The following is a 15,228-nucleotide window of genomic DNA, read 5'->3' as shown; positions in this document are numbered from 1 at the left end:
AGACAACATCTAAGAGGAACATAGTTTTAGCTTCTATGGATGTCAAAGGCACAATACTATCAACTATGAAGGAGCTCTTCACAACGACAGAATGAGAAAAAAAAAAAACAGCAAAATAGCAAAGGTGTTGTCTTAGTTAAGATGTCTATTGTTGGGATGGAACACCATAACAAAAAAAAAAAAAAAAAAAAAAAAAAAAAAAGGAAGTTGGGGAGGAAAGGTTTATTTGGCTTACACTTCCACAACACTGTTCATCACTGAAGGCAGTCAGGACAGGAACTCAAGCAATGGCAGGGACCTAGAGTCAGGACCTGATGCAGAGGTCATGGAGGGATGCTGCTGGCTGGATTGCTCATTGTGACTTGCTCAGACTGCTGGCTTATAGAATGTAGAACCATCAGCCCAGGAATGGCACCACCCACAATGTGTTGGGCCCTCCTCCATCAGTCACTAATTTAAAAATGCCTTACAACTGGATCTTACTGGGGCATTTTCTCAACTGAGTTTCCCTCCTTTCAGATAACTCTAGATAATTGTGTCAAGTTGACATCAAACTAGCAAGCACTGGTACAGAGAAGTTAATCTCAGGAATGGGAAGAGGGCTGATATAAAATATGCCCAGTAACAAATGTTATGAAAAAAAACAAAAACAAAAAAAACAAGAGGCAGGGCCCTGGAGAGATGGCAAAGTGGTTTAGAGCACTGACTGCTCTTCCAGAGTTCCTGAGTTCATTTCCCAGCAACCACATGGTGGTTCACAACCAACTGTAATGGGATCTGATGCCCTCTTCTGGTGTGTCTGAAGACAGTGACAGTTTGTTCACATATGTAAAATAAATAAATCTTTAAAAAAAAAAATTAAGGACTGGGAGGTGGCTCCATTGTCAAGAGCAACTGATGTTCTTCCAGAGGACCCACACTGAGTAGTTCCATACTGCCTGCAACTCCAGGTTCAGGAGAATCCAGTGACTTCATCTGGCTTCCACAAGCACCCACACTCAGGTGATGTACACACACACCTGCACATATGCACTCAGAGACAGAAATACACACAGAGAGACACACACAGTGATGCAGACAGACAAACACCCATACAGAAGCACACAAATGCATACACACAGACACACACATATATACACATAGCAATACATGACACACACAAAGATACATATCACATGCACACACATACACATGGAGACACTCACATAGATAAGCACATACATGGACAAACTCATATATACTCAGAGACACACACACACAGATACACTGACATATACACAGATATATACACACATATACAAAAACAAGAATAAAAAATTATCAAAAATGTAGTTAGAATAAAATCAGAATATTTCTCATCTACCATCAGATAAGGGTGTCTGGGAACAACTGCTTTTGGCAAGAGTTTTATAGACTCTGTCATGCAAATATGAATTCTTCAGTGAGTATTTAAATATTAATTCATCATTTCAGCAAAAGCATAAGCAGTCTGTTTTGTTAATGAAGATGAAATTTACATACCATGTGAAGCCCAACCACTATGTTTAATTTTTTTTATATGTCGTCCATCCCATTTCTCTTTCTTTCCTACCACCACTCCTCAGTCCCAGGTGACCTCCATAACCACAGACACTGCATGAAAGCCTGTTCTGAAAAAAGGATGTGCAGGGAGGAAGTCAGATCCCACATCTCTGTGTCCACGAACTCACTGCTTCCGGACTGATCCCTGCCACGTGTCATTCACACATTTTAAAACCTGCGTGTCTGAAAAGACGCAAACTTGGTGGTCCACTCATTTGCTGGCTATCAGTCTGAAGCTATTATGTGATTACTATGACCGTGGATCAGGAGGTATCTTCAGTGTGTGTTTGAGGAAAGGATGATTGGTTAGTAATTTTCCATGTCAGTGACAGTTCACAGTTATATGCAGAGCCAGTGCTCTGCTTTGCAGCTACCCATGACACTCAACTGTCTCTGTATTCCATTCTCATCCACATTTGTAATTGTATTTCAAATTTAGCCATTCTGGTGGACTTGTCCTGGGCTTATCAATAGGGTTCAAACTGACTCTCCTTTATAACTGGTGTTGTTAAATGTTTTCAAAATACTAACAATTTTTATATCTTCTTTGAGGAATGTTTATTTAAGAGCTGAAAATTTTAAGCTGATTATCTTACTAAATGCATTTGCCACTATAAATATCTCACTAAAGAATAAACTGTGATATTAATAATGACATATAGTTTTTTCAAAGATTGCCTGTGGCTTGCTTTTTCATTCTTAAAAATTTATTTATTCTCTCTCTCTCTCTCTCTCTCTCTCTCTCTCTCTCTCTCTCTCTCTCTCTCTCTCTGTGTGTGTGTGTGTGGGAGAGAGAGAGAGAGAGAGAGAAAGAGTATGAGTGTGTGTGAGAGTGTGTATGAGTGTGTGTATGTGTGTGTGTGTGTGTGTGCACATGCGTGCCTGTATGTGGGTATGTGCACATGAATGTAGGCACCTGGAGAGGCCACAAAAAGGCATTGGATCCCCCATGGCTGGGGTTGAACCGCCAGCACGGATAGGAGGAACTGAACTCAAGTCCTCTACAAGAGCAGTATGAATTCTTAATCACTGAGCAAGCTCTCCAGTCCTCATTTCATTATATTTTCCACCCAAAATGATTTTCTTTTAACTAGCGTATGCCTTTTTCTATTATAAACAGTCTTGCTTGGGTCCTAAGGAGAACTTGTAAACCTGGAGTTTATAACATTTTATCTTTTTTTTTCTTCCCCCAAGATGTTTTGTGTTTTGTTCCATGAGTTTCAAAATGACTCTGTTAACGTCTGTGAGGTAAGAGGCATTGCTAATTTGCTCCTTTCCCTGAATATGGACTTGTTCTGTCAGAACATTTATTTCAGAGTTAACAGGCAAGATCTGTGTGAGCCTCTCCTGGGTCCTCCACTGGTTCTTCCAGTGCCAGTTCACGTGTCTCCTGTCTGCACTGCACCAGAAAGAGCTAATTTTGTGACCGAAACGCAAGGGGAAAAATGATGTTATTAGGTCTTGGGTTGGTCCCCCTTTCTCAGCTTTGCTGACATTGTAAAGAGGGCTCCTGGGACTTTGACTGAGAGTTCACTGACTCCCACCCCACTCTGACCAATGAGCATCTCAGCAGAGCAGCATTTCCTGCCACAGCTGTTGTGACTCTTGTTACTTTGTAACTCCTTCCCTGTCTTTCCACGCTGTGCTGTGGCTCTCCGTGTTGTGTCCGGCTTCATTTTATCCATGCTATTTTAATATTTTGACAATACCGTGAGCAACATTTAAAGATTAAACATACTTAGTGTTTCTTGTTCTAATTCAGAAACACAATGGGTTCTAAAAACAAAGACTTTTGTACTAGCTAATTGTGTTGCTGTGATAATATATATACCTTGACCTAAAGCAACTTGTAGAAGAAAGCATTTATTTTGGCTTCCAGTTCCAGAGGGATAAAAGTCCATAACGAGGAAATGACATGCCAGCAGGCAGTCAAAGCAGACAGCTGAGAGACCACATTTCAATCCACACATACTAAAAGCGGAGTAAACTACAAGTGAGACAAGGTTATAAACTCTCAAAATCCACTCCCCATCCGGTGACATACATCCCCCATCAAGGTTCCAATACCTCCCCAGACAGTGCTATCCCACGGGGACCAAGTGTTCAGACACTGAACCAGTGGGAGATATTACTCATTTAAACCACTTCGAGCTCTTATCCTGTAACTATGTTAGAGTCTCTTGTGAAGTTAAAGGACATTCTGAAGACAGCTTGGGATTTCCGTAGACACTTTTTAAGTACCTCACTTGTCTGTCGTGTGTATGACCACCTTCTCAAACTGAGGTGTGTGGTACAATGTTGAGTAGAATAGGGCTATGCCTATCTTGCTCCCCAGTTTCATTCAGCACATTAAAGGTTTTATCTTGCCTGCAGTCTCCTGGATGATCTTGACTAAGAAATTACTTTTGTTGTTTGTTTTGCAGTGTTGGGGTTAGGATGATAGTGTTGATAAGCAAGCAGTCTACCACAGAGCTACAACCTCAACACCAAGAAGTTAAAAATGTTGAAATGGCCACGTGTTGTTTTGTTTTATGCCAATATGGCAAGTTCCTACAAAGAACTTGTCTCCCCATACTGTGCTGTCCGCTGATGCACTGGTGAACTTCCTTCATAAACATGCTTGAGGATTTGGGCTTTATGCTCAAGAAATAAACAGGCCTGTAAAATAGTCAAAATCAATGAAGGAAGCCTCAATCATGCAACTGCAGTTCAACATTTGAAAATCAACTAGTGAGACACATATTAGTAGATGTAATGGAATTTCTTTCATTATATGTGGAAAATCAGGTCCAGGAAGTGCAACCGCTGTTCACAAAAACCCTGTTCAGCTTAAACTGCTGGAAAATTTCTTCAGCCTGACCAAAGAAAGACACAGCCAAAGCTGCCGTCCACGCTGCATGAAGTGCCAGGAGATTCTCACTTCACAGGACAGGGAAGAGGCAAGGTTCCCTCCACCCATTCTAGGGCCTAAGTACACGAGGTCATCAATGAAAATAAATGGTGGACACGGACACAACTGGGATTTAATAGAGCCATAAAGAAGAATGAAATCTTGACATTGGCAGGAAAGTAGATGGGACTGGACATTAGTCATCATGTTAACTAAAATAAGCTAGACTCACAAAGAATCTAAAAAGAAAAAGACAGTAGTGTGGAAGGAAAACCTCCAAAGCATAGGAGGGGTGAGGAGGGAAAGGTCAGAGGTCAGGGATGAGCACAGGGGAGCCAAGGTGATCAAAGCACCTTATATGCAGTATGAACATGTCACCGTGAAGCTCACTATTTCATACAATTAATATTTTATAGCTAATGAAAAAGGAACCAAGTAAATCAGAACAAGAAAGAGAGAAATTATTATGGACAACCAACATAATAGTTCACAGAGATATTTTTTTTTTTTAATCTACCAAAAGGTAATGTGATAAACTGTCAGATTCTGGCAAGGTTGTAAAATACAAAGTCAGTATACAAAACTCGGGTTTTCCCAAGTGTAGTGGTGCATATCATTAATGACAGCACTCAGGAGGCAGAGAAAAGCACTGTCTTTGAGGCTAGCCCGGTCTGCAAAGTGAATCCAGGACAGCCAGGACTCTGTTATATAAAGAAATCCTGTCTAGAAAAACAACAATAAACAAACAAACAAAAATAACAAAAACAAAATCCTCACTTCTAGTCCTCTGTAATTATGATTTTTAGAAAATTATATTTCAATAGCGAATAAATAAAAGAATAAAATGTTGAGGGACAATGTTAATAAATATGGTCAAAACTTGCACACCACAAGCCATCTATCAATCCCAAGAAAACAATTTTTAAAAATCTGACTAAAAGGAAAGATTTGTAATATTTACAGATTGAGTCAATATGCTTTTAAGAAAACAATCTCCACAAATTGATCTCTCCTGTCAATTAAATTCCACTCAAACAGCAGGCCCTTTGTAGAAGTTTCAAAGCTAATTCAGAATTTCCATGCAATGAAAAAAAAAACATGGAATTTTCAAGAACAACTTTATGAAAGTAGAAGGAACTGGTATTGTAGCTGGGTGGAGGACATGTCGCTGGGACTGCCATAATTACTGCCAAACTGAAACAGAATAGATCTACATGTAAGAGTGAGGTTCTAGACTAGACACATACTTTTAAAATGAGCATGCACACACACACACACACACACACACACACACAATTGCCCAAGTACACTCAGAGAAATAGACACATTATCACTTAAGTACATGATACACATGTATATGTTTGTACATACTCATGCCCACATACACATACATATGTCCATATGCACTCACAACTGACCATATGCACACACATATGCAAACACACGTGGCCATGGGCATGCACACACACACACACATATATAGTCATACACGCATACATGCATGCACACACATATATATGCAGACATAGCAAAAAGAAAAGATTTTACATCAAAATTTTAAATCTTGTTTATAAAGAAACTCCACTAATAAATTATAAATAATATTTGGAAGCCCAACTCAGCCTAGGAGGAAATCTTTTTGAATTGTTTATCTATTAAAAGATGTGACCGAGAGAGTAGGAAGTTGGCAGATGTTCAGAAGACCAGCAACATCTGACATCCAGAAAATAAAATCATCATCTGTATTCACTCATTCATTTACTCAATGCTCTGGGGGTTAAATCTAAGACCTTCCACGGACAGCCAAGATTTCCACACTGATCTATATTTTCAATCCTTGAAAACAAATATCCTGTCACAATGATACTCTAGTTTGTTTCAAAGTGTGCCCCTGGGATTTTAATATTCTCTTTTATGAGACAAGTTTTCACTGTGTAACCCCAGGTAGCCTTGAACTCACAGAGATCTGCCTGCCTCTGCATCCTGAGTGCTGAGAGATTAAAGGTATGAGTCAAATTGATATATTCCACACATGGAGTCAGTGATGCTAAACAGAGATCTGGAGGCAGGGGTTACTACAGTAGAATGGAACCCAGAGCTCTGTGGACAAAAGAACAAATGCATACAAAAACCTTCCCAGAGCTGAAGGTGGTTGTGCACACCTGTAACTCTAGGACTGGGAAAGTGAAGGCAGGTTGGTCAACCAGGACTTCAAGAGCACTGTTAGCTACATAGTGAGTGAAAGACCCACCAGCCTGAGACACATGATATTCTATCTCAAAAAAGAAAAAAAAAAAAGCCCAAACCAGCAGTTATACAAAATACTTTCAATACTTTCATAAGAAGCAGTGAAAGCAGAGGGTTATGAGAATCTCCTTTTCACACTTCATCTTAAAATAAATGTTTAAAAGTTAAGTTAGAAAAGCAGATAAACAAACAGTCTTCCCCAAGGTCAGTGCCAAATGGTTCAGTGCTGAAAACATACATACAAGTAACAATGCACAGACTGATCAGGCTGTATTTGTGTACTTAGGAGATAGATAGATAGATAGATAGATAGATAGATAGATAGATAGAGACAGACAGACAGACAGACAGACAGACAGACACATATAGATAGATAGATAGATAGATGATTGATAGATAGATAGATAGATAGATAGATAGATAGATAGATAGAGAAAGACAGATGGACAAACATATACATACATACACATAGATAGATAGATAGATAGATAGATAGATAGATAGATAGATAGATAGATAGATACAGACATATACATACAGATAGATAGATAGATAGATAGATAGATAGATAGATAGATAGATAGATAGACATGTAACAACAATTAAATGAAAAGGGCAGTATGAATTTACAGAGAAGAAGAAGGGGTATAGGAGAGGGTTTGGAAGGAGAAAGGGGGAGAGATGATGTAATTATTTTATAATCTTAAATAAATATTTTTTAAAGAGAAAGAAAAATGTTGGCAAAGGGTCTGGAGAGATGGACCAGCAGTTAAGAGCACTTGCTGTTCTTTCAAAGGACCCAGGTTCAATCGCCAGCATCTACATGGTGGCTCATAACCATCTGTGACTTCAAATATAGGGAATTTATGTCCCTCTCTTGACCTCCTCTGAAACTGCACACATGTGACACATATGCATACCTGCAAGGAAAACACATACATATGAGTAATGTGATTAAGTAAATATTTAAATAAGATGTTTATAACCTGCTTCCATTATGATACACATTTTACTAAAAATATCAAAGTTCAATTTGCTTTAACTTTCTTTTTTAACAAAGTGTCAATATTCATTCATTCAGCTGCTGTGATATCTGCCCTTTTCAGGGATATCTGTAGGTAATCTGAGATAGAAAATGAAATTGTATGCACCCTTTGCTCAAGGAATATAAAGTCTGGGGATGACTGCTAACTCAAAAATGTATTTTAAAAATTAAATGCTAATACACGTATGGTGACCCATGACTTTAATCCCAGCAGAGGCAGGTGGATCTTCATGAGTTCAAAGCCAGCCTGATCTACACGGTAAAGTCTAAGACAGCCAGGCATACATTGAAAGACTGTTTCAAAAACAAACAAACAAAAAGCTACTTGAAATAGTCTTACCTATTGGGACCTGCATTGGTTGTTTGTGGCAGTGACAAAAATCACCGGGCAAAACCAATTTAAGGAAAGAAGGATTTATTTGGGCTTACAGTGCAAAGAGAAACAGTTACATCACGGAGGGGGCGGGGCTTGGCAGCAAGGGGTGGGTGCAACAGGTCAAGTATCTATACTCGGGAAACTAAGACTGGAGAGGAAGTGGAATCAGGTCACAAAATGCCAAGGCCCAGCCCAAGTGACCCACTTCCATAGGCTCTACCTCCTATTGTTTCCACAGCCACGGAATGTCATCCACAGCAATATCATCTGGGGACCAAAGATTTAAACACTGAGCCTGTGATGACATGCAAAGTACAAGAGGCCTTAAAATGTAGCTTCCCAGGCTGATCTTACTTTATCCTCAGAAGCCCAAGCTGCTATGAGATGACTATGACTGGACTTGGACTGGCTACATAGTCAAGTACAGGTGGGGCTGAGAGAGTCAGCACCTAAAAGAATCATATACACCATGGTTGTTTCTTTTCTCCATGCCTCATACCCACCCTAATGCCTTCCAGAAATGATCAGACAAGAGCCAGACATTTATCTCTCATACGTGCATTCATTTAATCAATGTTTGTCTAGTGCCTAGGCAGGCTGGCATAGAGGCGGTGGCAGAAAGTGAGGAGAGCCATGGAGCAAGAAGCCCTGTTCATGGCAACATTGCCCCTGGGAACTCCTGAGAAGGCTTTACTGAAGGCGGCAGCCAGTAGAAGAAGCCCTGCTGTGGACAGGAAGGGACACACAGTAGTGGCAGTAACCCAAGGCTTCAAGCTTATCAGGTTTGAAACAGAACAAAGCGAAGCCTTAGAAACATATTGCTCTCCTCTCTGCCTCTGCGGCAGGCTATATGAAAAGACCACGGTAAAGGGCTTTAGAGAGACTTGGGTTTGCAAATACCCCATTCCTCTGGCTGCAGTCATGACAAGTGGACAGAGCCCACAGCCATTGTTTCTAGAAAAGCTATGTGTTCCAGTCTAGGAGAGAGAGGTTTCCTGGGAAAGTCTGTGATAGGAGGATAACCCTCTCCCTCCCTGCTTCTGCCTCTCTTTCCCTTTCAGGCTTCATGCTGCCTCCGAAGGCTCTTCCCCCAGCTTTCCTATCTCCTGATATCTGTTCTCTAATTGTTATTTGAATTCTCTAAAATACATTCACTGTTCACTGTGGTGCTGGTGCTAGAATCCCATACAGAGCAGAAGCAAGGCGCTTCCCACAGAAGTGTGCAGGTGTCCTGCCTGCATTTAGACCTCTTCTTGCAGAATCTATGGCCTGCAGAATTCCTGTGTATATAGTTCCGATCAGAGCAGGGCCACATCCCACACTTCCTGTAAGGAAAACACCCTGTCCTGGTACCTCCCGTGCCTCAAACAACCCCACCCAACACACATATACAGATGTCATTTGTTTTAAAGGTTAAACTGCAAACTCAATACATCTGTATTTATTTTTATAAAGAGAGATACAGAATTAAAATGTTTAAGAGAGAGATTTTAAAGTCAAGCATCCCCCTCCCCCAAGAAGCACATTATACTTCCTCACCTAGGGTGCTCCTTTGTAAGGCTAATGTCTCATTGTAAATATTTTAGAAACATAAAATAGCTCACACAAAAGAAAAGTGCAGAGCAATATATCTTCATGCAACAGCCCTTCCCTGGCTGAGAATTGTTAGGGTGCTGCAATGTTTACTTACTCACTCTAGGAGTGTCTTTCAGGACAGACCCCTACTGACAGAGCTGAGCCCTGCACAGGTATCTCATGCCTGAAGTAGGGTACAGATGGTCCTCCAAAGTTCCTGCACGCTGATTGGAAGCACGAAATACTGTCCCTTGTTTTTAAATTCCATCTTCATCACTGTCCCTCCCTGTCCTCTTCCCCTGTTCTCCAGTCTCCTGCTGACCTGAGCGGTTTCTCCAGGGCAACATTGTGTCCCCTGGGAGGTCTCAGGTCTGCTACTCTGTGCCATGGTCTCCCCAGCACCCATGTGGCATTTCCTATGTATTGTGTAGTGAGGTAGATGGACAGTAGCTCTTACCTCTGGCTTTTTCAAGTGTCATCAAATGCCCCTCCCAATCCTTTGAAGCAATTTAATCTTTTACAGTTCCGATGGTTGGGGTACCTTCTGCCCTGGGTCTTGCTTGGAGTTCTGAGATGGGGACACGAAGTGCATCTCTTTGTCTGCAGGCCTTCCTTGGCACAGTGGATCATCATTTTCAGGTTCTTCTAGGTGTGGAGGGTATGCACATTTCCCCCCAATGTTTCTCTAGAATTCATGACTCTGCATCCTTGCCCATCCTGTACCAGCACCAACACCCTTCTCCCAGTGTGTTTTATTTTTTTAATTCAGATTTATCCATTTTAAAAGAATCTGCATTCCATGCCTTGTCTCCTATCTCGCTCCCTCCCCACATTCCTCCTTTTTCTTAAACATTATAATATTTCTTACCTTACGTTCCTGGGTATGTAAGAGCATTCTGAGAGATCGAGATCGTGAGAAAATGGTGTGTTCATGGTTACCTGCCGCCTAGACTAAGTCCTGGAGAGTTGTTAAGACATACTAGTGAGAAATGACAGGTGGGAATTAAGCCCAGCCCCACGCAGACTCTGCAGGACCTGCTTTCTTGGAGAATGACTTAGAGAAGGGCAGCTTTCATGCCTAGTTTTCAGTCCAGCAAAGACTCCTCCCAGGCTCAGGCAGGTTTGCAGTTGCTCCTGGGGCCAGGCTTGAACAGCAGGCTCTGGTGGCTGCCAATCTAACTGCAGAGCCCAGAGCTGCTACCACCGAGGATTCAAGAAATTTGTCTTCCAAGATCAAGAGTAAGCAAGCCCTAGAAACCCCAGCTCAAGTCCTATATGCCGGGAGCTGCATCTGCAGTGTGCGGTCAGGGGAGCCGCCAGTGAAGTTGTTTAGCTGCTCTCAGCCCGTGCTGAAATGGGTCCCCTTTTAACTATCTCACCAGTTGTGGGACCGCAAACTAGCACAGTCCGGGAAGGCAACATCTCTAGTCCAGTCTTTGCCAGGCTCTCAGGCTGCGCGCACTGCGCTCCCTCCTGGCGGCGCACCGCGGATTCCTGGATCTGGCCAGCACGGCCACCTCCTGGCGGGACGCAAAACCCTGGGCCGGGTCTCGTGGACGCCTTTCCCAGGACACGGGTGAACCGCGGGTGGCAAGATCGCAGTTGGGAAAGGGGAGAAAAGGAGCGACAGAAGCACGACCCCAGCAGATAGGAGTGAGAACAGCGACCAAGTGGCCAGATGTGGAGAACTGTCCGGACTTGTGCGGGAAAGAAACTTCAGGAAGCCTTGTCTGACCGCTAACGAAACCCAGGAGAGTCTAGTTGAGGGCTGACCAGGATCTGGAGCAAGGGAGCGGGGATAGTTAAAGGAGAAAGCACTGGTTAGTGGAATTCTCGATCCTCGAGAGGGAAACGGGGGAAAAAAATGCGTCTCTCCCCCCCCCCACACACACACACCACACCACTCCCCCAGCTTAGAACAGAAAGCAGATCCAGGCTCCGCAGGGGCAGCCGCCAAGAAAGCCAGGCCTCGCAGGCGGGTTTGAGAACCCCAGGTGGGACCCAGATTTCTCTTTCCAGGATGCCGGCATCAAAGAGCTTCTCACCTTCGGAGGACTATCCTACATGCGCGCTTTCCAGGAAAGCGCTTCGGCTTTAGAAACTAGAAATACGGATGCAGCCCCAATACTATGTAAGCCCGAGGGAGACTTCCTTTTGCACGTGGAATTAAAATTGGTGCACTGAAAATCTTTAAAACAAAACAAAATAAATCAAGAACGAAACTTTAAAAAAAAAATGACTTCATCTCTCCTTTCTCTTGATGAGCAACGACATGTACATGCTAGAAAGTCCTGGCTGCTAATATAATAGAATACGACTTGATACGTTGAAACTTACTTACATTTTAAATTTCCTTCATTAAAGTAAACCCACTTTAAAAGTGAATGTTTCGTTTTATTTAAGATAAAAAATATCTGCACACACCAAAGTGAAAGCTTAGTTTTGGGCCCCAAACTTAAATAAGACACGGAGGCCAGAGTTGAAACAAAATAGTCATGAGAGCTCTAGCTTTACTGAATTGCCCTGGCATTATTGTTTCCCCACCCCAATAAAACAGGAGTGGAAAGAGACAGATATGGCCACTGGCGGGGCGTCAGCCACGCGTCGGTGGCACCGTGGCAGCGCCAGGTTTCCGCAGCTGGGCCTAAGCCGGTAGGCACAGGCCACAGCGCCCCCTCGCCGCCCGTTGTGCGACTTTAGCCCTCCTCGCCTCCTGAAAACCATGGGAAAGGACAGTGTCAGGCCTGGGCCTTCAAATCCAGTTTTGTACTCAGAAAGATCTTCCATTCCCGGCTTTAATATTTGGCCCGCCAGTGGCCTCCACTGAAAACGGGGGCAGCTTGAAAGAGTCGCTAGCCAGAGCCAACTCTAAATATTTCCGCCTCTGCTTGTGTGAGGACCACAGTAACAACGTGGTTTGCTTTTAACTCAACTACATATGTGAGAGAGGCTCTACAGCAAGTACCCACAGCCTGAGACCACTTTCTAAGCAGACACGCGATTTCGCTACATGTATGTAGCTGGAGAAAGAGGAAGGAGACAAGCACCAGGATTCATAAGAGACTGGTACATCTGAATTCCCCTCTTACCCTGAAGCACAACATCCAGACGTCTTTTGAAACAGGAAACCAAGAAACCAAGAACAGTTCGGGGTAACTCTGTCACCCCAGTAGCAGTGAGGACTGTCTGCCCAGGCTCTACACTTGGAAAGCACATTTTCCTCACTGATTTTATTTTTGTTGGTGGATTTTTTTTTTTTTTTTTAAGATTAAGGCAACTTTAACCTAAGAGAAGAAAATAGGCTTTTCCAGAGTTTGGGAGCAATTATGTAAACCGGAGTTTTAAAGCCCCAATAACAATGGGAACTCACTAGTTAAAGTCCCTGTATAGGCGTTTTAATTTGCCACAGTCACTACCAATAAAACCTGCATGTCGTCAGATTCGACTATTTAATTACACAAGGTAGGCTGCTTTTATTAGTAACAGACAGCAGTATGGACATTTTAGATTTTGGTGAAAGATAATTCATGGAGGAAATAAAGGGGTCTTGGTCTTGATGTGTTGTACGGAGCAATAATAGGGTTGTACTTTCTCGACGTCTGTGGGCAGGAGGAGACCCTCCAAAGTCAAGCATATTTGTCTGGTTATGTAATTAATTAATGTCCGAATCAGCTGCATATAGGCACAAGGATCTGCTCCATTCTATTGATGTGTGTGTGTAAACATAGACACGTATATGTATATGTACATTCCTATACATATGTATATATACACAGATATGTACACACGTATGTATGTATGTATGTATGTATGTATGTGCTGCTTTCTCCTCCATACCTGGTATAGGTCAGAAGGAAAAGGTAAGGCAAACCCCATTGAAATTGAAACCAGGGCAGGAAACTAATCTTTAGAAAAGATTAAGATCTGGGCAATCATTCCCCAGGTAAAAATTAGATACTTCATGTAGAAAAAAAAAAACTGAAACCAATCTAATTGGAAGCTAAAAGCCTCAGTCTGACTTGTGGTTGTTTGTTTGTTATCCAGTACATGAGATCTCACCGAGGGCCCCTTCCCAAAAGAATCCCTTCCCGCGAAAACAAAAATCTTTGAATAAACCGATTTGGCTCCACCCAGTTGCCCTGTACTGGGGTGCTCGGCGGTGACCTCTCCCCTTCCCTTTCCTCACTTCTCTTCCCTCCCTCCCTCCCTCTCTCACCCTTGAATGACGATGCCCCACCCAGGGTCTGCACTGTAGACTCTAGGCAGAAAGTAGCTGGGGAATAATGGGAAGTGGGCTGTGCATTTGCACTGAGCCTGCTGCAAGGGGCTCAGAAGGTCCGCAGGGGAAACTGAGGAGAGGGTGTGTGGTGGTGGCAGTGTCTGAGTAGAGTGCCCAGAAAGTACCTAACAAAAGTGATAAACTTGCCTGCCTGCCTGCCAGCCAAAGGCCCGGGAAAATTAATCTCCAGTCCATCACTACAATTGATTTCTGGTTCCCTGGGACCTGAGACAAGACAACGCAGCCTGGCTGACTACAGCATTCATTGGGTGTCACGGATCTGGCTGCTGCGGGAGCTGGAGCACCACAGCCCAGGCCTACGAAGAAGCCAGGCGCTGGCACGCACGCGGGAGGACTCGGCCGCCCTCTACTAGCTTCAGAGCCCACCGAGGACCAAACGACTGCAGATCTGAGCTCAGGCCGGCACCCCAGCCAGCAGCGTCCTCGTGCTCTACCTAGCAAGCTTCAAGGAGACACCTGTTGGGCGGGCGCCCCCTCCCGGGCCAGTTCACACCTGACCCCGCGAGTCCCAAGCGCCCCCCACTGACGCTCCTTCGCATCCAGTGTCCCAGTGCCCTCCCCGGCCGCCGACCCCTCCTCACTTGGGGAAAGGGAGCAGGTGCGGGCGAGAAAGTTTAGGGTCTGGGTCCTAAGGGCCCCAGGGACCTGCGAGTCAACTCGGGGACCTCAGGTTACCTGACCCACCTCACGACTGCGCCACCTCACCGGCTGGCCCGTGTCCCTTCGAGAAGTGGCAGTGAAAACTCTAGCAAAGTCAGTCAGCTCTCCTGGCAGGAACCTCCCCCAAATTCGAACCCGCATTCAACTTAACAAAAGAAAACAAAAACTCTTTGGGGGTAAGAGTGGCGTTTGTTGAGGCGAGTCACTCACTGACGGGTTCCAGTCGTTAACAGACATGATGTTCCTAACACGGCCTGAAATCTTCTCTGTGGACTTGGACGGAAGCCTCACCTCGGGGCCTCCCCACAGCTTCAAACCGAAACGCTCAGATGGATGCTTAGCAGCCCAGGCGCCAGGAGCAGGAGACCGGACGGGAGGCCACGCGGGCAGCCTCAGCCTCGAGGACAGGCGGACAGAGGACTGTAGAAGTGGGACGGCCCGGCAACTCTGCAGGTGTCTCCACACTGCCCTCCGGCTCCCGGCGGTGTCTGCACTGGACACGGGTTGCGACCTGGGCCACTATCTTCAGGGCGACGAGAGGTGTCCGATCCGTA

Source organism: Arvicanthis niloticus, chromosome 19, assembly GCF_011762505.2.
Source record: "Arvicanthis niloticus isolate mArvNil1 chromosome 19, mArvNil1.pat.X, whole genome shotgun sequence".
NCBI lineage: Eukaryota > Metazoa > Chordata > Mammalia > Rodentia > Muridae > Arvicanthis > Arvicanthis niloticus.
Note: the sequence above shows the minus strand (reverse complement) of the source record.